General features: G+C 32.8%; 1 long non-coding RNA gene across 1 annotated transcript; it reads left to right on the top strand.

Annotated features, from left to right (window-relative positions):
- The first annotated feature begins 9,027 nt into the window (after nt 1-9,027).
- On the top strand, nt 9,028-24,434 carry LOC139527809 (uncharacterized). The gene is made up of 4 exons (XR_011665452.1): nt 9,028-9,307; nt 22,032-22,148; nt 23,102-23,430; nt 23,775-24,434. It is a non-coding gene; the product is annotated as an uncharacterized lncRNA (long non-coding RNA).
- The last annotated feature ends 856 nt before the right edge of the window (nt 24,435-25,290 follow it).

The following is a 25,290-nucleotide window of genomic DNA, read 5'->3' as shown; positions in this document are numbered from 1 at the left end:
TGTTTAACCCAGCAAAATTTAAGTCATACATTCAAAAGTCTCACTGGAAGCTTTAAACGCACGATCTTATTTTAAAGTATTAATTGTTTCAAACTAAACAAAATCAACCAATTGATCAACATTATACTATAATTTTGTAGTTCCATTCTTAAAAACATGTTAAATAAGTTGGGAAACATAAAATATACATGAACATTAAGTAAAAATCATTTACATGTATATTAAAAAAAAGTCCGGTGTAACCTTTAACGTAAACTTTAAAAAAAATGGGAAAGAGATTTAAATATGCAGATTGAGGATTGGAATGCTATTTATTCTATGCCCTTCATTATAACCAGAAACTCGTTTTTGCAAAACGTTCCATTTAAGGTTGTTCATAGGATTCTACCATGTAATTCATTTTTATTGAAATGTAAATTAAAAGAAACTGAACTTTGTACTTTTTGTTCAGAAATTAAAGAAAATATTTTTGAAACGTAATGTATCACAAAATTTCTGGCTATCCGTTATAGATTGGATTAAAAATTATGGCATTCTCCTGCCTTTCAGTGCAAATGAAGTCATTTTAGGTGTGTCTGAGGATTTTGTTAACAATAAAACAGTTAATAATATGTTGTTGTTACTCAAGTATTATATATACAAATGTAGATGTAAGAACATACCCCCCACAAAATATGGTGGGGTAGAATATTTGAAATATTGGATTAATATAGAAAAATACTCTGTATGTTTCTTAACCCCTGTAAAAAAACGCAAAAATGGATCAGAAATGGCCTTTGTTAGAAGCAGCTTGTATTCAATCTATTTGATTAATTAACAAAATCATTTGTAATATTTATATTCATATTTTATCATATCCTTATGAATGACAAATAACGCATTCTATTTGAGAAAGAGAATTTCTATTTTATTCTCTTTTTTTGGTGGTTTCAAATTCGGTTGACGATGTGAATTGAAATAAACACTTTTTGTCAACAAATCTATAAGTTAATGGAAATGCGCTTACATGATTTTATCAAATTTGAGGAAATCTCCCCACTCAATGAAGAAAACTAGTATTCTTGAATTGAAAAACGTACCAGTGGGGAAAATCCCCACATACACTACACATATAAAACCAATAACATTAGAATGGGGAAATATCCCCACATTCACATCTACAACCAAAAACATCAGAATGCCGAAATTCCCACGATAAGATTATTAATTGGAAAATACAAGCTTTAATATTGCTGACCATCAAATGGGGAAATTTCCCCATAATCTCATTATGTTCAAATCATAGAAAATATTGTTGACTATCAATTGGGGAAATTTCCCCATAATCTCATCATGTTCATATTAGATATTGTTGACTACAAATTGGGGTAATTTCCCCATAATCTAATCATGTTCATATTAGATATTGTTGACTTCAAATTGGGGAAATTTCCCCATAATCTCATACGATTCAAATTTACGGCAAATCAAATAATTGTATGTACTAAAACTGTCATCCCAAGTCGTGAAATTTAGACAGTGTTTAGACAGTTGACTACTTATGAAACAAATGTGTACCAATGAGACAACTCTCCATCCAGGTCCCAATTTGTAAAAAAACCCAACTTTATAGGTATAAAATGGTCATCAACACGGAGCCTTGGCTCCTACCGAACAGCAAGCTATAAAAGGCCCAAAATGACTAGCGTAAAACCATTAAAACGGGAAAACATAAGGTCTAATCTATATCAAAAACGAGAAACGAGAAACACTTATGAACCACATCAACAAACGACATCTACTGAACATCAGATTCCTGACAAAATGTTTGAATATTTTGTGGTTATCCGTATGAAGAAGGCAGAATGATTTGAATACAGATTGCTTTTAAACACGAGGAGCTTACTTTAAATCGTCATCATTAGGAACAGACCTCCTTAAAAGAGAGGCAAATGATACCAGAAGAAAATTCAAACTCATAAGTCGAAAATAATCGGACAACGCCATGGTTTAAAAAGAAGACCAACAGACAAACAATAGTAAAAACACAACATAGAAAACCAAAGACAAAGCAACAAGAACCCACAAAAACACAAGGAATTGTTATATTCTTACAAAAACCACAAAACGCACACAAACAGGGAATTTAAATCTATGGTTGTTTAAAATGTAATAAGCAGACACTACCGACCGCACTACTAAAAAGCAATTCCAATCAATTTGTTATACCAAATATCGATATTTTCAAATTTCAAATAGTTTTCCTGAAGCTGTTGATGTTCAGAAAATATCTATCCTGTATGTAAACGGTGGTCATGTTTTAGTGAATTTATAAAAGTAATTCTGTTAATGATGAAACTCAATAACTTGCACAAGTACATCATCATAAATTTTAATATGCTAGGATTGTGTTTACTAATTACTATAAAAAGTGCTCTATGTCACATTGTTACATATTTTAATATTGCAACTATATTGAACAGCTTTATGTGCATAATGTTGTAACACACTTGGCGATTCTACGCACATCTATCTGTTGTTGATGATTTTTGCATACTTTTTCATCTATTTATTTTCGTCGTTGATGTTGTCTCATTGATGGTGTGATAATTACTTCTTATTCTACATACAGTTTGTCATATTAAATTACAAGCACATTCAGACCAAACAAGCTAATTATGTGAATGTTTGTTTTTTTGTCATTAAGATACCATGATAATGTCCCAATATAGATTAAATAACATATATAACCTTGTTCATTCTTGTATACATGTATAAATATATAGGATCATTTGACTGATGTTAAATGTCTTTTTTTCAAGGACAAGGAAATACAGCTTCCTTTTGTTGTTGGTATTGTTTATTATATCCTGTTTTGAGAACATTATCAGATGACTTGTGAGTTTCTTGTAAGTTCATATATATATGAAAGTGTTTTGTTAAACAAAACACCTTCAGCTGAATTCATCTCGATGTCTTTTGTCGTAGATTCTGTAGACCTAACACTCTTACTAAGTTGTCGTCTGCAAATACGACTTTGTAACCTGTAAAATAGAGACTATCCAATCAAAGGGACAGAAAACCAAACACAAATTATGCATATACAATTAGATCAAACATATATACATCTTTCCTTTCATATGATGTTTCCCTAGACTTTATCGAAATGTTGACTCCTAAGTGAGTCTTTTACTTCGAATGATATGTGCATTGTTTCTGTTGATTGGACATGTGATGCTCTGTGTTCTCTCCAGATACGCCAATTTTCTCAGCCAATAAATGCAAACGGTCATTTTTATATAAATTAGACCGCTCTTCGTTTTCCTGTTTGAATTGTTTTACACTAGTAATATTTTTGGGCCCGTTATAAAAGGTGTCAGACCACCAATTAAAAGTCCCTATCTGTTCAACCAAATTTTGCAATTTTCATAGATTTCTAAATTTTTTATCTTAAGTTTAACCTCTTACAAACCAGGTATGTCCTGAAACGTACAGGTATCACCTTTCTTCATTCCAATTTTCGACATACCTTTAAAGCCATATAAGAAAGAAGAGACCTTCCGAATGGATGTACCACTAAAAATAATCCCTGGTTTTCTTGAAATCTTACATTAGTATACTATGGAGCGCATTAATCCTCAATTTTTAATTTCAACTCATAGACAAGTAAATTTGGGCTCAAAATGGTCTTAATATATTTCTCTTTCACCAAAAGTTTCATTTCTGCAAATTTGTTGTGTAGTTTAAGTAAACAATGACATCAAATGCACTATTTTTTGTCCCGAGTAGGCCTACTTTTACGTTCTAAATTTGAGGGAGTAATTGGTGGTCTGACACCTTATAGCTTGCTGCTCGGTATGAGCCAAAGCTCCGTGTTGAAGGCCATACCTTGACTTATAATTGTTTACTTTTATAAAAAAAATTCTTGGATGGAGACTTGTCTCATTGGCACACATACAACATCTTCCTATATCTATGATATAGCCTAGAGTGCACAATGTGGCCTTAAACAACAAAAAAAACTACCTGACAATCAATCAACTCATTACTCATCGTTCTTTTGTAATCTCTCTTGAAGGATTGCTGTTTGTTATGTTTTGGAATTTTTGTCAGATTTTCGGAATTCTCTGGTTTTTTCCATTTGAATGCCTTAAAAAAAATTCGCCGTGAACCCCCATTTTTGTTTTCATAAATCTTTTACATGTATAATTATTAGTCATTTGTGAAAGTCTTATAAAATTTTATTTATTTTTTAATAGTATTTGAGAACTTTAACTGGTCAATGATAAAGCTATGAAAAATCAAGAGAGAACATTTTCCCCGCCAAAATTCCAGTTGCTAATATCTCGAAAACAAGCACATTGACCCCTATATTTTTTTTGCTTTTTTGATTCGTCAATTTATTCTCTATCAATACATACTAGTTTTATGAAAAGTTATTTATTTTGAAATTGAGCAGCAAACATCCTTAATGTATATCATGGTTTACCTGATTTAGTTTTTTCTAGGACTGTTGCATTATACCATTTCTTCTCCAGTTTCCAGAAGCCCACTACTTTTTCGTTCATTGCGAAATCCTGAGAAAAAAATTTAAACAATGTAATCTTCTTTAGAATTTCACCTCTGTTTGAATGCTGCTTTTAATTTTATTAAAATGATATGTTTTAAACTAAATAGGAATACAAAGATGTGGTATGATTTCTAGTGACAATATCACATAGACGTAAATTGATTTGGGTGTAAGCAGCTATATTTTACTGTACAATATTCAACAATAAGCAATCATATGACGTAGTGTAAGCTTAAAAAATACGATTTAACATAATGTCAAACAAGAATGTGTCCATAGTACACGGATGCCCCACTCGCACTATCATTTTCTATGTTCAGTGGACCGTGAAATTGTGGTCAAACTTAAAATGAAGCGAACGGACGCACGGACGAACGAACGGACGTACGGACGAACGGAGGCACAGACCAGAAAACATAATGCCCCTCTACTATTGTAGGTGGGGCATACAAATTTAAACGTGAATATCAACGGCCGATAAATAGAAATTTATTCATAGATCACAAACAGCAACCAAAACGACCACTAAATTACTGATTTGGGACAGACATTTAACATGTACAAATGTGGCCCAATTTAACGTCAAGTAAAAAACAAACAAATATTTCAATTAAGTGTGAAATCATTCCAGCAATGACACATTACTGGAAATAATTATTAGATTATTTTTGAAGTTCACAAAAAATGCAAATGTATCATGATGTTCCAGGTTTACACCCCCTCCCCACCTTTTCCGCGAACTGGATCCCAACCGGTTTTCCAAAGAAAGCTGAATTATAACACAACGTGCAAATCTGAACTTAAAAATAATATAAATATATGTTTTTGTTTTAGGTGCTCGTTGATATTTTGCGGAGAAGACAGAAATATAACGGTTGATAGCTTAAAACTACATTGCATACACATGTTATATATTTCACTGATTCACTTTGCCCAAGGCATTACAATTTTGTAATCTAAGTTTCAGTAAATTATTTCATAATCCACGACATGGGACTAGCAGAAACAAATAAACATACTCATACTTCATACTCACATTTGTTACTTCCAATGATCTGATGTTTATCTGATTCTCAGGTATCTTCATTTCCTTTGAAAATAATTGAGTTTGTAAATCAAAGTAATCAGTGTTTTGTTTAATTGACTAACCACACATACTGAAACGTCTCGTCCGATTCACTAATCACTGATTTCATGTGGAAATTATTAAAGAATAAGCTCTAACTACAAGTATCGCATAAACTTGACATTTTAAAATATGATGACAATGAGCATGATGAGGTGAAGGTCAGATAAATCCTGTCAGACAGATATATACACAGAGTTCGAGTCAGCCTTATCCGGCCATCTTTTAAAAATCAAATATCTCGAAATGAGCTCCATGACATTTCAATGTATTTAGCTTATTTTGAGACTTATCTAATGCTCTTCCGGGTAATAGTAACAATCTTAAATTCTTGCTTTATTTAATTTCACCTAAGTTCATCCTCAACTTACCTCGTTTGCATGTAAAGTTCTTGACTCGAGCTCAATTGTCATCTCTGTTTCCTATCAAAATAATATTTTGTTTTGATAAAAACTGTCACATTTTTACAAATAAAATCCTATTTTGAGGTTCAATTTATCATATTAAAAAGGTTAACCGCACAATCAGCAGTAAGCATACACTACAAACTGCTCAGAGTCTGAATTGACCAGTTTTTGTGCTCGACCAGTAAAATTGAGCACACATTTTACTCGACTAGTCTCGACATTGTCTCGACTGTACTTAACTGTACTTTAGTGTACTCGACTATGTCTCGACTTTACTTAATTAGTCTGATTCAGTACTTGATTATCTTTGTGTAGTCTGAAATGGTCTTGACCAATGCTCGACCTGTCTCGACCTGTCTTGACTAGTCTCGACCTGTCTCGACTAGTCTTGACCTTCAAATTTAGTTTTGACTGGTGTAAATCAGCCCATCTAACTAAATTAAATATTGATCTTACAAAATTCAAGCTTATTAGGTAGTTTATTTTATTGCTGTGAAATGAAAGAATTTAATTTTACAATAGGTAAAAATTAAAATTATTATATAAATTCAGATAGGCATCTTTAATTTTTTTTATAACTTTTTCAAATCAACTTGGATTTTCATCAAACTATTTAGCTATCTTAGATATATATTAAGCTTACTAAATCCCAGGTCATTTTATTTTTTCTTGTATTGCTGTCAAATTCTAGAATTAAATTATTTATTTTTATCTATTTGTGTTACTAAGGAAGCTACCATTTAATTTCTACATGTTCAATGACTAACAACATGAACAAAAGTCTTACCACGGATATGATTCCACGCCTTTAAGAAGGTTAATCTTGAAAATAAAGTCCCTTTGAACTGGTCTTTAAATAAGGATTTCTGTGTATCGAAATCTTTAAGCTGAACACTTTGAACCTCTCCATCCACTCCTAAAACCTGAAATATTCAAATAAGTCAACGAAATGTATTGCTTGACCCTTATAGGTGTAATTTTGCAATAAAGATTAGTATTAACAAAAACCATAAAGCCTTGAACCTGATCGCGTTCACATTTAGAAAAAAATATATGCTTTGCGAATTGATGTATATCATGTATTTAGGACGCCAAAATCTAGGACGCAATTACATCGGACATTTTAAGGGCAAACGTATTTACCCATTTCAAGGCAAATATTTGTAGTCAAATATAGTTAAAAGTACAATTGCATCAATGCCAATTTTACAACAACATAAATGAATTAATATCTTCCTTTTCTTAAAAATTGTTTCACCTTTTAAATTTTTCTAGCTATTGTAGTTTTCAAGATTATAGGAAAAGTTAGCTTACTACCAATTTAATGCTTTGAACTCTGGTGGATAGCTTTCGCATTCGCATTTCCTTAAAAACGTAAAATATTGGTAAAACTCATCCTGTTACTGATAATTTGAGTATTTGTAACTAATGTGCAAATTGCGTATTGTTGATCATTTCTTGCTACATCTATTTTAGATGTTAAAATAATTGGCTATAACGCAAAAGTCATTATTATATATCATGTATATAGTGCTATAACTAAACTTCTAGATTTGATCTTTTCGGTAATGCATATATTGCCTTCATTATTATTTTTAATGTATCTTTTATAGTTACTGTAGACTATTTTGAAACAAAATGAAACTAGAGGCTCTAAAGAGCCTGTGTCGCTCACCTTGGTCTATGTGAATATTAAACAAAGGAAGCAGATGGATTCATGACAAAAATGTGTTTTGGTGCTGGAAATGTGATTGTACATCTTACTTTACTGAACATTATTGCTGCTTACAATTATCTCTATCTATAATGAACTTGGCCTAGTAGTTTCAGTGGAAAATGTTAGTAAAAATTTACAAATGACTACTAAGGACAATAACTCCTTAGGGGGTCGATTGACCGTTTCGTTCATGTTGACTTATTTGTAAATCTTACTATGCTGAACATTATTGCTGTTTACAGTTTATCTTTATCTATAATAATATTCAAGATAATAACCAAAAACAGCAAAATTTCCTTAAAATTACCAATTCAGGGGCAGCAACCCAACAAAGGATTGTCCGATTCATCTGAAAATTTCAGGGCAGATAGATCTTGTCCTGATAAACAGATTAATTTTGCTCTAAATGCTTTGGTTTTTGAGTTATAAGCCAAAAACTGCATTTTACCCCTATGTTCTATTTTTAGTCATGGTGGCCATCTCGGTTGGTTGGCCGGGTCACCGGACAATTTTTAAAACTAGATACCCCAATGATGATTGTCGCCAAGTTTGGTTTAATTTGGCCCAGCAGTTTCAGAGGAGAAGATTTTTGTAAAAGTTAACGACGACGGACGACGGACGCAAAGTGATGGGAAAAGCTCACTTGGCCCTTTGGGCCAGGTGATCTAAAAAAGAAAACCTGTTAAATTCGTCAATTAAGAAAAATAAAATTTCTCGTTAACACATGACCAGTACTGAACCATTTCCGGTCATTATCGCACCCTGGTGGATAATGACGTTTAAAGTCTTTAACATTTCTAAAACAATAACTGAAACCAAGCAAAATGTACTTTCTTGAAAGTGAATTTTAATGAACTGTTGAAATTATAAGATTTATTGATTACTTGTTGGTGTTTAATGCAACTTTCATCACTTTTGGCTATAATTTTATAGTGGATGTCAGCTTTTGATTGCCCAAACGCTAAAAATAATTGTCAATCAAAACTACAAAATGTATTGAAAAATGTAATTTTAAATTAGAAAAATGTGAAATTATAAAAAAAAATCGTTCTCATTTTTTTCTGCATTGGCATAAGCCAAGACTAAGTTAACTTAAGCTACAGTACCTTTTAAAAAAAATCCTAATCCTCCAGGTATGATATATTTTATTTTTCCCCATTTGAAACGTCCAAGCACAAGATAAAAATCACCACTGTTTAATACAATGTCCCAACTTGCCATAATGAATATCCTACCAATGAGTGTTTAATTGATAATATGTTCACACTAATTTATACTTCTCACCCTAGCCTGCATGTCAATCACAGTAAAAATTTGACCCTTCTCTTGAAAACAGCCGGTATTTGACACGCCCACATCGGTCTAGATGTGTACTTTGAAATAATCGTCGATTTTATAATTCCACCATGGTTTTCCTAATTTAAAATGTGTTCTTTTTATTTCTTTCAATGCTTATGATATCCGATGCCGTATTTAGCGACAGCGAAGATGAGACAGAAAAGGGACAGGTATGTATAATTTTAATTCAACTTATTTTCAAATTAAAATCGTTATCATGGCGAATGTACGCATAATATGATCATGATATACACTTTATGAAAAAAAGCAATAAAGGTTACGTTCAAGTGCGTAAAACAAGTATTACCATTCCTTAAAACCACAAAGGAATTTCCAATATTGCAAACGTGTATTTTCAGCACATTTTTCATTCCACGCATGTATCTATTTTCTCCCCGAGTGTGATAGATATATGATATATGTACATTGTCGGAAAATATACAACTTATGTGTATGAGCATTCGAAACATGACGAAAAACTAACTTCGCCGAGCTTTTCTCAGACTCGTAGCAAGTACTTATATTTGTTTTCTCCGAAAATAAACGTATATTATTTTTATCCTGAAATTTACACCATTCACTTGAAATTTTAGTTGTATAAAATCTAAAAAATTTGTCCCTTATTTTTCAAAGAATTTGACATGTAGCTTAACGCGGACCCCAAAAATTAGCTGTTACGTAAAAAAAGGAATATCCGCATTACCGCTCGTTCAATATGGAAGTCGGACAACAGAACATTAATTTGCACAAGTAGAAATAAAGCAACAACAAAAATATTAGTGTACCTGTTGTTTGTACAATTATAGTTGGCTGATTGGATAAAGGAAATATAATATAAGCGAATATACAAACACCGTTTAACTTTATTTAAAAACGTTGATCGATTAACTGATAATTGCATGCTTAACGTTTAGTTGCATGTTTTTGAAATACAAAAAAGTAGCAGTTTATACTGTATAGCTGTCCATTATTAAGTATCCTTCAGGGCAACGTATTTATTCGTATACTAGATAACATTTTACAAATAGAACTAGACAGATGCATCTTATACTAGATAAGGGATCCTCCATTTGATTTTTATGGGGGGAGGGGGGGGGGGGGGTGCTAGGATGAAATTTGAAAAAAATAGGCAGGACAGGAGTTTTGAGTTAAAAAAAAAAAAGGCAGGATGAGACACTTGCAAAAAAGTCAGGATGACAATTTATGTAAAAAAAGTCAGGATAAACTAAGAAAAAAAAAGCAGGACCGAATAAAGTGAAAAATAAAAAGGCAGGACAGAGATTAAAACTAAAAAAAATTGCAGGACAAGATTTTTCATCCTAGCCCCCCCCCCCCCCCCCCCCCACCCCCACCCCCCCCCCCCAATTAAAATCAAATGGTAGCTCCCTAACATTTTACAAATATAACTAGACAGATGCATCCTGATACCTCTGCACGCAGAATACATATGTATAGTATGTGATTCTAGTACTGTCAACGGTACAGAACATTTTCTTTTTTCCCATTGCAATGAATAAAGACGATAGAATGTCTATGTTGTCTAAAATTGCTAAATTGCAAAAGTTACTGACAGGGCTTTCAATAGTGGCTAAAGTCATCACAAAATAATTTTGCTATCTAAGAGCATAAAACGTGTGTACATTTAGAATATATCATCTTTTAAATGCGTATATCTTAAAAAGTCAAATATAGCACATGCAGTTGACTATAGTCCTTAAGCGTGATAAAGATATTTATTATGCTAATGTTTTTAAATTGGAAAGGTAGCAATGTTGATACGAAACTCTACTAGTACTGCCAAGCTTATGTTTGTAATGTTCATGTAACCCCGATTTAAACTTCTCATGGGCGGATCCAGCCATTTTAAATAGGGGGGTTCATGACCCACGACAAAAAAAAGGGGGGGGGGGGGTCCAACTACATGTCCCAATTCAAATGCATTGGTCGCCCAAAAAAAGGGGGTTCAAACCTTGGATCCACCACTGCTTCTCTTCTCTTCTATTCTATTCTATTTATTCGAAAGGACACATTTCCACACATTTAAAACTTGACGGTGACACCGTCAAGTTTTAAATGTGTCTAATGTAATTTAATTTTGTTTTAATCTTTAATAAGGTCTTAAATTATTGATGTTATTGCATTTGTCTATCGGTTGTCCTTAATTTGCACACAGCAACAGTTAAAATAAAAATAAGAATGGTTATGAATAAAGGAGAAATAAAGGTAAAACAATTAGACTGCCAAAATCATCCGTGAGCTAATTTAAATATAAAAAAAAGGGCATTGAAAATTTGGCGGGAAATCATTCTCTCTATATTTTTCATACATTTAACATTTGCACCTTTTTTCTTACAAAAACTTTTAAAAAAATAACAAGGATTGTATTAGATTTTTAAATAGAACTTTGTGTAATAAAATTATGAAAATATATAAAAGTAGGGGTTAGCGGGCAAAATATTTTGGGAAAGTACATAAAAAAAAACCCAGAGGATTCCGAATATCTTGCAAAAATCCTAAAAACAACATGAATAAACATCCTAAGACGCTTAAAAAACGTTTTACTCACTTACAAACGATTTTTATGAATTAATGTATAAATACGAATAAGCATAGAGTATTACATGGTATTCATTTGTTCCGCTCTTTAACGAATGGCCAGTTTAGGTGCATGTATAATGAACCTATCTGGTTTTCCAGATTTTTGTATACTAGTATACATAATTGTTTATTTATGATTACGATAAAATAGCTTGTGTTTGTATCATAATATGTTTACTGTCTCAGACGCCAGATGTGGTAATGTTGTTATAATTTTTACTACAAGCTTTAACTTGAGTTTTCATCGCAGATAAAGATCAGTAATTTTACATTTACAATGATTCGTTCGTTCATTAGAAACTATATTATCTCTGACATATATCAATACAATAACTAGTAATCGACTTGTCAATTGGTTTTACATTTTACATCATCTGAAAGGTGAATGCACTACACCACTCCTTTATTCAGCTACACAAGAAAGATCCCATGTGGTTTGATTCTTCAACTGCCCGGAAACGTTTAATATTAAATGATATCCGTGTTATAAAATGAATGAAAGCTAGTGTATATATGAGTGGTTTACTATTTTCGACTTTAAAACTATTTCCATTAAACAACCATCTATGATGCATAATGTAATACTGTGCTAGCTATCAAACACATACAAAAAAAAAGCGTAAGAAAACTAACTATTATTTACGGTATTAAACTTTTTTCAGAGACATTTTATCTATATAATATCATGGTAAAACAGCATAATTACTTTTTGGGATGTTTTATAGTAATGAGGCCCCTCAGTAATCAAATAATCATAAACTAAAAATACAGTCCTAGGTAATCAAATAATCATGAAATATTTGGCTTAATAATCAAATAATCATTAAAAAAACGGCCAAGTAATCACATAATCAAAAACCCCATGAGGGCCCTCAGTAATTAGTCTAGATCTGATGTGTGACATGGCACAGTATTTAAAAAAAAAATGAACAGAACGACTGATGAAGATATTACATGTAAAGAATAAATATATGACGACATGTTTTTTTTTCATAACTATTACTTTTATGTATGCACGTTTTTTTAAATTAGTGTTATAAAATAGTTATTCTAAGTTAAATGTTGTTGGGTTTGTTTTTTTTGCGTAGATTTAACATAAAAAATTACTGCATTGTGTGCAAAGTGGCGCAAAAGCATTACCATAAAGCGGTCGTAAGGATTTACAGGCTACCCGTAGGTCTTTAACAATGAGAAAAAAATATCACATACTATACTCATGGTCGATTCAACAAAACTTAATCTTTTTCTGTATTTTGAAAATATATATATTGAATAAAATTAAGGGATATCGAGATGAAAAATATGATCGAATGGAGCTATAGATTGTTTAAAAATAATTTAGATTTAAAAACTCGTTGGAAACGCTTTACTTCATTCAAAAAACAAATGCATACATTTTACGAACTGGACTCGACGATCTTTCAAATCGTTCCCTCAAGATACTATGTTGTTCCCACAAGATAAATATCTCGTTTCCTAAAGATGATATGTCGTTCCCTCAAGATGTTATGTTGTTCCCCCAAGATAGTCATCTTGTTCCCTCAAGATGATATGTCGTTCCCTCAAGAGATCATGTCGTTCCCTCAAGATATTATGTCTTTCCCTCAAGAAACGATGTTTTCCCCTCAAGATGATATGTCGTTCCCTCAAGATGCTATGTTGTTCCCTCAAGATAGTTATCTCGTTCCCTCAACATAGCAATATCAATACAATGTTAAAACTATGTTGAGGGAACAACATAGTATTTTGAGGAAACGACATAATAACTTGAGGGAACGACATAACATCTTTAGGGAACAACATAGTATCTTGAGGGAACGACATAGCATCTTGTGGGAACAACATAACATCTTGTAGGAACGACATAGTATCTTGAGGGAACGACATAACATCTTGAGGGAACAACATAGTATCTTTAGGGAACGACATAGCATCTTGATGGAACAACATAACATCTTGAAGGAACGACATAGTATCTTGAGGGAACGACATAATATCTTGAGGAAACGACATATTATCTTGAGGGAACGAGATAACTATCTTGTGGGAACGACATAGTATCTTAAGTGAACGACATAGCATCTTGAGGGAACGAGATAGCTATCTTGTGGGAAGGACATATCATCTTGAAGGAACGACATAGTATCATGAGGGAACAACATATTTTTTTTTCTTTCATGTTCGCATTCTGCCACCGTAGTTTCATGACCAAACTACAATCTGAATGTTTTTTTTAATTGATATACATATTTAGACTAACTTAAAGACCTTATTTCTAAACAATTGATAATTCAATAAAAGGCTATTGTTACAGTTTTCAGTCATGATTTACCTCAAAATTTAGTGAGTCAGGGGCCTGGTTTTCGAAAGTATCTTATGACTAAGACATGTCTTATGATGGTCTTATGACATGTCATAGTCGTAAGATATGTTTTCGAAAGTGTCCTTAGTTACGAATTGTCATAACTTTTGTGGTAAACTTAAGACCCCTCGCGACATGACTTATGATGGTCTTATGATTGTAAACTAAAATTTTAATTACTTTTCATGTTTAATTTCATGTTAATTGCAATACAAATATTTGTTGTGTATCTCAGTTAGCTTAATAGTAAGGATTTTATTTTTCTCAACTACGTGAACTAAAATTTGAATCTCCTGCGACATATAATTTTGAATTCTTTTCTAATAGTCATGGTTTTGTATAATACATATACATATTACTTAGTTCCTAGTATAGTTAATAGAACCAGAGACATATATATGTCTCTGATAGAACTATATCAACGTATGTGCACGGGCATTTCGATAAGCGGGTACTCGATGTACCGAATCTAAAAAGTATTCACATTTAAAAAAAAGTATGATTATACACGAAAACGAAGTTCAAGTTTATTATTTATCACAAACTAATTTTTAACAAATTTTCAAGTCAAATATCAATTCCTTTTTATATAAAATTTCATGTCCATTATATGAAAGAAATAAAATATTCGTAAATATTAATATGTTCATACTTTTCATTTTAATTTTTATATTTATCACTTTTTAATCATTACTTAAAATATTAGAAAATAATGTTCACTTATGACAGTCATAAGAGCACCAAAGCTACGTTTCTCTTAAGACAGCTTTGATTTACATCCTATGACATATCATACGATAGTCATAAGATGATCATAAAATATGTCCTAAGATATATCTTATGACATATCTTATGATACTTTCGAAAACCAGGCCCCAGGACTCTAAATTTTTGTTGAATAATAAATGTTTGAATACAATATATATATTTCTATCTTTATAAGCCTCTTTTCGTGCTTTTAGTTTGTTAAAGGAGAAATAGTGAACAAAATTAATAAGAACAAATAACACATTATACGGTTTTAGTAAGTTTAGGTAAATTTTTTTAACATTATACTTTTGTAAACTCCATGGTATATAATGCTACTTTGATAAAATATAATCTCCAAAGTCATGAAATAGTAAATACAGAAATGGTTTGATCCTTTTGGTAATTCGGTATTTTACAGATAAATGCATGGATTCAATTTAACAGTCAACATTACGCTTTCAAAATGACAGCAGAAATCACTATTCCGTTGAAGCCTTTGCGATTTTTTTTTATTTTCAAGCGTCATAAGTTTATTTGTCTCTATAGATTTGACCGGTTTATCTAGAAACAATATTTAACTTATTAAAACTGCAAGTATTCTGCATGTATGATTTATTTCTCATGCCATAGTTTATTAATTTAGAAATATTTACATAGCCATGCAGTAGTGAACAGACAATATGTGTAGTAATCAATCCTCCTGAGAAAATAAAATGACCAACGATTGCATGATAGTTATTAAGTAATGTACGAGATAACTAATGACCGCAAAATCTGAAGTTTATCCCAACAAATTCCCATTTGCTAATTCCTCAATGTCTTGTTTCATGATTTACATGAACGATCAGATTCAGTATAATTATTTCCGGAGTTACTAACATGACTAACATGTTTAACCCCGCCACATTATTTATGTGTGTGCCTGTCCCAAGTCAGGAGCCTGTAATTCAGTGGTTGTCGTTTGTTTATGTGTTACATATTTGTTTTCATTAATTTTGTGACATAAATAAGGCCGTTAGTTTTCTCGTTTGAATTGTTTTACATTGTCTTATCGGGGCCTTTTATAGCTGACTATGCGGTATGGGCTTTGTTCATTGTTGAAGGCCGTACGGTGACCTATAGTTGTTAATGTTTGTGTCATTTTGGTATTTTGTGGATAGTTGTGTCATTGGTAATCATACCACATCTTCTTTTTTATATTCTCACTAAACATGCTCAGTATACAATATATGTTATTTCAATTGAACACAACACTACTGCACAAAAACAAATACAAAATAAAACCGCGAAGAGCCTTAGGTAGCCATCATCGTCATTGTATTTAACTAAAATATGAAATCTTAGACTACTTCAACATAATATGCTACGAAATGAGGCCTGTATGGTTTATTGCTTAGGGCTACGTAACGTTTTCCCTTGACCCAAAATTATCCAGTTATGCAGGGTTCTGTTCGAAGAATGAAACCGAAGTACTGAAATACTGAAAATCGGATGACCGCAAGTTCTTGTGAATGGTCCGAGAAGCACTTGTCTCAGAAAAAACCCCATATCTATACCTGAAAATGAGGTTTTATGTGCAGATATGATTTTTTTCTTGGACAAGTTCGTGCGTAGATAAATTAATGACAGGGAATTCATCCTCACCGTAATGACTATTAGGTCCGAGTACACACGAATATAGTCCTTAGTGTGGACAGTGTGTTACTTGCCAATTTTTGTTATACCCCTTCCAAATTTATTTCTCCATGTTTTATGCCTCATATAGCAAGTTGGGGGGTGAAATGACACTGTAAAAAAAGTTGGGTCATAAATATTAATGTAAAGTAGTGATTAGGTCCAGCTGAAAAAGGTCAAAAATTAGCACTTCGGAAGCTGTCAAAAGATTTCAAGACCCCCTTATCATAAGATTGTCCATATTTTGAGTTAGAGCTGATGAAGTTTTCTATAATTTTGATATAATTTGTCCCAAAAGTAGTACAACACACTGTAAAAATATTATTGGGAAAGCGCAGGTGGGATTTTTTAAATTTTCATTTATTGTCTAAAAGAAATGCACTACGAAATAACTGTGTACTCGGACCATTATATTGAAGTACGTGATACAAATCCGTATAATTACTCAGGTATATTATTGTTATATAGTATATTAATACTTGTATATTACAGTTACGTGTATTTTCATTGTATATAATTCTATTCTTCTATATTAATAATAGTGCAGTGCTAGTGTATGGTTGAGTTATCGTTGCTTAAGATTGCAAACGTTCTTGAGATATTCTACCGCATGCGTGTGCATATTTATTTTGAATGATTTTTCACTAAATGTTTATACGTATAACAAAACATTTTAATATTATTAATTTATCTTTTTAAAAAAAGTATGTGATGAGTATTCATTGAAGAAATGGAATTTTTAACAAGCGATAAGGAATATAAGTTTGCACTTGATGATGTCTTCATCATGTTTATAGATCGGTTCAAAAAACCAAAACGAATATTACGTAATGGAAATCTAGGCGATAGCAATACACCGGAATGCCCTCATCCGCTGTAAAAATTGATAATTTACAACACCTGGCATTCTTGACCTTGAAATACATTTTAAAGAAACTAATTATTATATCTATACACACAGAAATACAAAAGTAGCTGTCAATCACAGCATGTATTCCTCAGATGTATTCCGAGGATTTATTATAGGTGAAGCAATACGGCAAATAAGAAATATAAGTGGCCATAACAAATCAATAAACGATGTAACTAATGTCAAAGTGAAATTATTAGATAGGGGTTATTATAACGTCTAAATATGTGAAACAAAATTGAGAATGGAAATGGGGAATGTGTCAAAGAGACAACAACCCGACCAAATAAAAAAACAACAGCAGAAGGTCACCAACAGGTCTTCAATGTAGCGAGAAATTACCGCACCCGGAGGCGTCCTTCAGCTGGCCCCTAAACAAATATCTGCTAGTTCAGTGATAATGAACGCCATACTAATTTCCAAATTGTACACAAGAAACTAAAATTAAAATAATACAAGACTAACAAAGGCCAGAGGCTCCTGACTTGGGACAGGCGCAAAAATGCGGCGGGGTTAAACATGTTTGTATTTATATTGATGCTTTTTATCAATTGACGTAGTGAATTATTACAACAAAACAAATCGAAACAAAAAAAAATATTCGGTTTTAATGATCTTTAAAAACTAAATATACCCCATATACATGTATACGTAAGATTAAGAAAAGTAAGTACTAAGTAAGTAAATTTTGTTTAGGGTCGGCTTATATATACACAATAACAGACAAAACATGAGCTCTGACTACTGATGCTAAATTTGGTTGATTATGATATAGGAAATTACTGAAGCAGGACCGGAGCGGGCCCCCTCTTAGGCAGTCAGTGGGCCCCGGCTTGTGAAAAATTCTGGATCTGCCACTGATCAATGGTATAGTGTTTCATGTATACAAACCTTTGGATATGGTAATTAGGTGCAAATGTCAAAATAATCGGATTTATAGCATCTATATGACTAGCATCAGTGGAAATACTACATTAGAATAATAGAGATTAATTAGTTTGACAAATAGCTAATGCATTTACAAGTCGACTGTGGTTTAACCGCATTAAAAATAAATACTGGCATCTGATTTGTTTCAGATACTTCTGATATTATCAAGCAAGTGATAATATGAACCCATAATTGATATTTGAATTTATCAACTATTATATATCATGTAGCAAGAAATTTTAAACTATTCCAGCGGCCCGTTCCGGTCACTCATTGCATAGTAAGTGCCCCCTCTCCACCCCCGAGTAAACTTAAAGCATATCTTACGATATCATTTTATTAATGATTTTATATTAGACATTCACCATTCATTTTTTGTGGAGGTGGAGGCGGCAAGAACTTTTTAAATAATTATTGTGGGTTCCCATTGAAAATAACAGGACTTAAAAACAAAATTGTTCATATTGAGATAAAAATCGAATGTCGAAAAAAATGATAGTCCGAGAATCAAAAATTCCTTAACACGCATGATAGTAACTACTTTCACAACGAGAGGATTTCCCTCAATAATCGTGGTTAATCCTTTAATAACAGATAGAAATTTTAATATACCTATTCCAATCAAAATGTACAAATGCATTAATTATTTTGTTTATATAAAAGCTTTAAGAAGTAGGCACTTCACGTCGGTGTTAATATTTACGCACCCAGCGGCAAGTTGTCATAAATCACGCACTATGAAGCTGGGGTTATAAAACGATTTTTTTGGCACAGACATTTTATGAAGATAATATGGTATTGAAAATTAAAACTATGATTAATCTAATTGATCGATGTGTGCAGCCGATATGTTTTATTACTAGATGCTTAGTTCACTCTGCATTGTCATAAAAGGAAAATTAACATAGTTTACTCAGACCTAATAGGCCTCAAAAGAATTTTCTACTTTTTGCGTGATACTTTTTTTTATTGCATAATTGATAGGCATGGGAGATACTTTTATTAAGTACAAATTGCGTTAAAAAAAGCAACAGCAACCTATATTTTTTTATTACTAAAACATACTACAATTTTCATTAATACGGTTTCGTTCTTAAAATCAACATTCAAAGGCTCGAGAGAGAAAAAAGGCTACAGTACTATTGTACACGTTTATGCCTGAGAAAATAAAATAGTTTGTCTTGTCTTGTCGTTTTATGGGGAAATCAATTGTTTGCCCCCCCCCCCCCCCCCATCCCCCGCCCCCCAAAATGAATTGGTTGCTGCCTAAGACATGTACTAAAAAAAATGGCGATGGTCAGTTTATTTGCTGTTGAGCATAGTTTACAAAGTCATTGCATATCGGTTTTCTTTAATAAAATAAAATAAATATATTTGGGCTAGTGAACAGGATAAAGAAGAAAAAACGGATTACTTTTGAAAAGTCACAAAATACATTCTCATGTTGTACCGTTGTACCACTGTCCCAGGTTAGGGGAGGATTATGATCCCGCGAACATGATTACCCCCCCACCCCCCACCCCCCCCATATTATGTATGTATGTGCCTGTTCCATGTCAGGAGCCTGTAATTCAGTGGTTGTCGTTTTTTTATGGGTTACATATTTGTTTTTATGAATTATGACATGTGAGAAGCAAAATGTATGTTTAACACGCATATTCATTAGAATATTTTTTGTATGGAGCGCGAGAGGGTCAAAAAGCGGAATTGAGTATTGTGTTATTCAAAATCAATTTCTCGACCATGCTTTCATGGCATCACTTAAGTATTGGCAGGCACACCAGCAGCTGCCCTTAGTCAATGCACTACTGTTGTGGCCACAAAAAACTTGTCCCGTGTTGACGTAAAGCGAATGTAGCGCTCCTCCCTTGACGATGGTTGTTTTTGGTCTACGACATATTGACCTATCCAGTGCTGTTTGTTGATAACTGTTTTTTAGTCTATAAACTGTTGACTTATGCACATTAAATCGATCCACTACGTCAGTAACACTCATGCAAGCATCAACCATTCCAAGAGCCATCTGACGGTCATTTTCGGAGAGGCCTGGTTGACGCCCCATGCAACTTTTTCAAACGTTTATGTGTTTTTCTTACCAATGGTGTGTTTCTGAACGTTAGTGCAAAAACAAATTAAATTTCGTCTTCAAAGTACAGGTACAGAAGGTAAAACATCAATTACACGCGCAAAGCTAAATGGCGCAAAATCAATCACCTGGAAAAAAAGTACGACTGCTTAAAAATACAGGTAATACTAAGGATTATATCAATGATGTTTATTAAAAAAAAATCCAGAAACAACCAAAAAAAATTTAAAAAAAAAGTGTTGCTAAACTTTTTTGGCTCAGTATAGGTTAATTTAATTATTTAGGAATTGTTTAATCATGTCATTGTTTTAATGTCATTTACAATGATTATTTTATTTGACGACACATTTGTTCTGCTATTTTACACACGATTATCTCTGCCTTTGCCTTTACTTGTATTGATTTATTTGAAATAGAAAAGCATGTATTTCATAATCATAAATGATAAATTTATAGAAACCACCATGGATTGCAGAGTGCTGGAATGTGACAAGAGATCAATGCCACCAAAAATTACAATTATAGATCACCACACAGCCTTCAACAATGAGTAAAATCAATGTCCATAATCAGCCATAAATATTACAAAACAACAATGCAAATATAGAACAATTCAAACTAGAAAATTTCAAATAGCCCTCAGTAGAAATGATCCGAAATAGTGCGATACACAGATTATCAGTTTTGTGCATACATAATTATATTGACTGAAAAGATTCACATTATGACTGACTAAATTATGCTATTACTAGATAGTAATATCTATTAAACCGATTATCTTTACTTTTCCACTTTAAGGATGAACTACATATTAAGTTCATGGTTAATCATCAGTGGCGGATCCAGGGGGGGGGGGGGGGGGGGGAGTTCCGGGGGTGCGCACCCCCCCTTTATTTTTGCCGATCAATGCATTTGTATCGGGACATATGTTTTGCACCCCCCTTGCACCCCCCTTTGCCCTGGGTTAGCACCCCCCCCCCCTTTCGAAAATTCCTGCATCCGCCCCTGATCATGAAGAGACATAAAAAAAAGAAATATCATTTTTTTTGGTTAGAAGTCAAGCCTACTAAAATGGTACAGCCTCGGTGGTTTAGTATTCTTATAGAATATTTTGCATTGTAATTGAATATAAAATCTATGAAAAATTTATATGTGTTTACATGCATACGTATGTGTTTAAGTCGACTTCTGCGGGTGTCTGGGACATTCTTAATACAATGTATCTTGATATACAAAAAGCAACATGGATTTCAACCAATATTTTGTCTTTTCATAATTAATATCGAAGTTTAATTCGGTTATGTTACAAATATAGCATATACCATACCACATCAAGAAGGGGGAAAACATTACAACTACGATGACAAAACAACTAAAAGCAACACGATAGGGAGGAATAACACATATTGGTGTGTATGTTCATTGGACATACTGTACTTGCTAAGGCAGTATTATATACTTGCAATTATTTTAGTCAGCTACAGCTATTTAGTGGACAACAAACTCCTGTTTTGACACATCAAGTAATGAATGAGCAAGATAAATAAAATAACATGTTTAAGGTTTGAATTATAATTTTTGCAGGGTGGAACGTTGCCTCCAGTATTGTATATTCAAGCGGACAACTGCTGGCGGGAAAACAAAAATAAATATGTTTTATCGTTTTGCGAGTTACTGGTGCACATGAAAGTATTTCAAGAGGTAGACATTTGATATCTTATAGCCCACAGTAATCATACTACTGTTAGATAATAGAATTCCTATCTAAAAAAATTCAGGGAATACAATCATGACAATGGACACACGTATTGTTATGCCCCACCTACGATAGTAGAGGGGCATTATGTTTTCTGGTCTGTGCGTCCGTTCGTCCGTTCGTCTGTTCGTCCGTCCGTCCGTTCGTCTGTTCGTCCGTCCGTCCGTTCGTCCGTCTGTCCCGCTTCAGGTTAAAGTTTTTGGTCAAGGTAGTTTTTGATGAAGTTGAAGTCCAATCAACTTCAAACTTAGTACACATGTTCCCTATGATATAATCTTTCTAATTTTAATGCCAAATTAGAGTTTTTATCCCAATGTCACGGTCCACTGAACATAGAAAATGAAAGTGCGAGTGGGGCATTCGTGTACTGAGGACACATTCGTGTTCCTACTGAATTGATCGGTGATTCCTCCTACCATTTTTATAAGGGTCGTATCATTATGTATTAACATGAATAACTGTATCCTAATGAACATGATGAATAAGATATAATAAAGCGAGAAAATATACCGACGGAGAATCATAATGAAAAGTCGATTAAAATAAATCATCTCAATATTCAACAGTAAAACAACTAAGACAAACCATTACATAAAAATATAAAGTAACTCCAATACCACCGGAAAACTCGGTTAACAGCTCCTCGAGGGACACCCGTCGTATTTTTAGACTAACTGAATTCATGATATGGAACACCGTCCCTGAAATAATGTATCAAGTGTAATATATAAATACTCCACATACATCCACTATCATGACTGTCGCAATATTGCTTCAGAGAAATGTCAAAACAATTAGCAAAAGAATTCACATACAAGAATCGTAATGCGGACAGTTTTAAAATATAAATCAATATAAAATTTGATAGAATTTTTTATGAAAATATTTTTTTTTGCAGGTTCACCTTTCTTTTCTGTATGTTGGACACACACATGAGGATATTGACGCCGGTTTTCAGCAAAATAGTAGATTCCCTCCGTCGAAATGACGCAGAAGAAATCCCTGAGCTTTTGGATCTCTTACCAAATCCAAGCAACTTAATTTGGCAATACGATATTAGGAACTGGCTTCAACCATTTATTGCTGATGTACGGAAACATATCAAGCCATTACATTATAGATTTACAATGGATGAAGTATCTTATAAGATTAAACTGTGTTACAAATCCAATCATGCGGGGCCTTGGAAGATTTCAACAAGTGGAATGTTCATGTTTAACGATAAAGGTGAAGTAGAATTGCCAAAGGGTGTACCAAAAGTATCCACGCCAGTTTTTGACAAAATATTTATCGAAAAAATTGAAAGTGGAATTAATGACTGGAAATGTCTCTTCACGGATCAAATGTCAAACGCGTTGTCTTTGCTTGCTAATATCACTGAGAAAACTAAATATTTATCTTCTTTTCAAATTAAATATTTTTCATTTGAGCAAAACATCTGAACGTTTTATTAGCAAACTCAACTCGAAATCGGTAATTGACTACTTTATAATATTTATTTGTTTTTCTTTAATCATCAACTAACAACATTTAAGGTCGAAATCAATCGTTGTTTTTTTATGTATTTTCAGGAAATACGAAGAACATGACAACTAGACGCACCATATATAGCTCATATGTATATGGCTATATATGTCAAAAGAAACAGATATTTTATTCTATAATACAGGAACTAATAGAACTCCTTTTCTTTTTTGATTTGATTTGTTATATACATGAGGTATCATATTTGTTGTGGCTATTTAACCTAGCAGTTGAACAACATATGGTTTCAACAGCAACAGTACAATTATGTTTTATTCAAAATAATGTGCATGCTTTAATATGTAATTTTCAAGAGTTTAAATTTTCTACTTGTGCTGTACTGACATTAAACAGTTTGTAATTATGTTTTCTCTTGAAAAAACATTGATTTCTATCTCGTTTACTTTCCTTTAATTTGATGGATACACGAATACGTGGTAGCGTGATCACCCCGAGTGCGAGAGGTCGTAGTTTGGAACCCAGCTGGATGAAAACGGAAACTTTAGAATTTGTATTTGTTGCTTCTCCGCTTAGCACGCAGCATGAAGGAGTTTGATCAAAGGATTGATTGGCTCGAAGTGATAATGCTATGTCCGTTTCGGTGGACTGTTATCTTATGAACAACGTGACGGTTGTCACATGTGAAGCAGTATTTTCTTCCCTTTCGGAGTTGCCGAGATCACCCCAAGCTTTTGGTGGGATGCGTGTTGCTTGCATTGTAGGTTTTAATTTCTTTGACGTTTCTTCCTCACTATTGTTTGTCTTTTCTTTTGTAGCCATGGCGTTAGTTTACTTTCGATTTATGAGTTTGAATGTCCCTCTGGTATCTTTTACTCCTCCTTTATGAATTAGCTTGTTGAAAATCCGACTCTGCGTGTGGTTCAAGTGAAAAGTAAAGTTATTTTTCATGTTACATTAACTTGTTCTTGTCCTGAATATGCATATTTATTTCCCACTGGACAGTGCGAATCACCAAGATTCATCTTTTATTTCGTATTTGAATGTTTCAAAGTCATTTAAAGTCTTGCACATGTACATTAGTTAGTGTTAATTATGACCTTCAAATCTAAGGCCCGCTATCTAACTTTGCAAAAAGAATTTAAAGCAGTATTTTCATTAGCTTGACTTGTTTGCAATATAAAAAAAAATCAGTCGAAAAGTGCATTGAGAATCACACTGCTTTTCCAAGCTTCACTTGATAAATGTTCGTCATTTTTATATTCAAGATTGACATTTTTAGACGGAAAGTAAATCTTTGCAAAATGCTGTAGAAATGGATAAATACACATAATGGGGACATTTCCCCATTCCATGTATATTTTTTATTTCTTCGACATAGAAAATGACCAATTACACAGCTTGTTTTAAAGATTATTTTCATGTGGGGAAATTTCCCCAATATTGTTAAGTGTTCACGTATGTGTTGTCTTCCTGTATGGATGTTTTCCCACTACTTGTAATTTAATGGGGAAATTTCCCCATTTCGTATTCTTTTATCACCATATTGAAAGTCATATTTAATTTGGGGATATTTCCCCACTTTATTCATGATGTTAATTACAG

Source organism: Mytilus edulis, chromosome 6, assembly GCF_963676685.1.
Source record: "Mytilus edulis chromosome 6, xbMytEdul2.2, whole genome shotgun sequence".
NCBI lineage: Eukaryota > Metazoa > Mollusca > Bivalvia > Mytilida > Mytilidae > Mytilus > Mytilus edulis.
The sequence above is the reverse complement of the archived record's forward strand: the minus strand, read 5'-3'. Positions and strand labels throughout refer to the sequence as shown.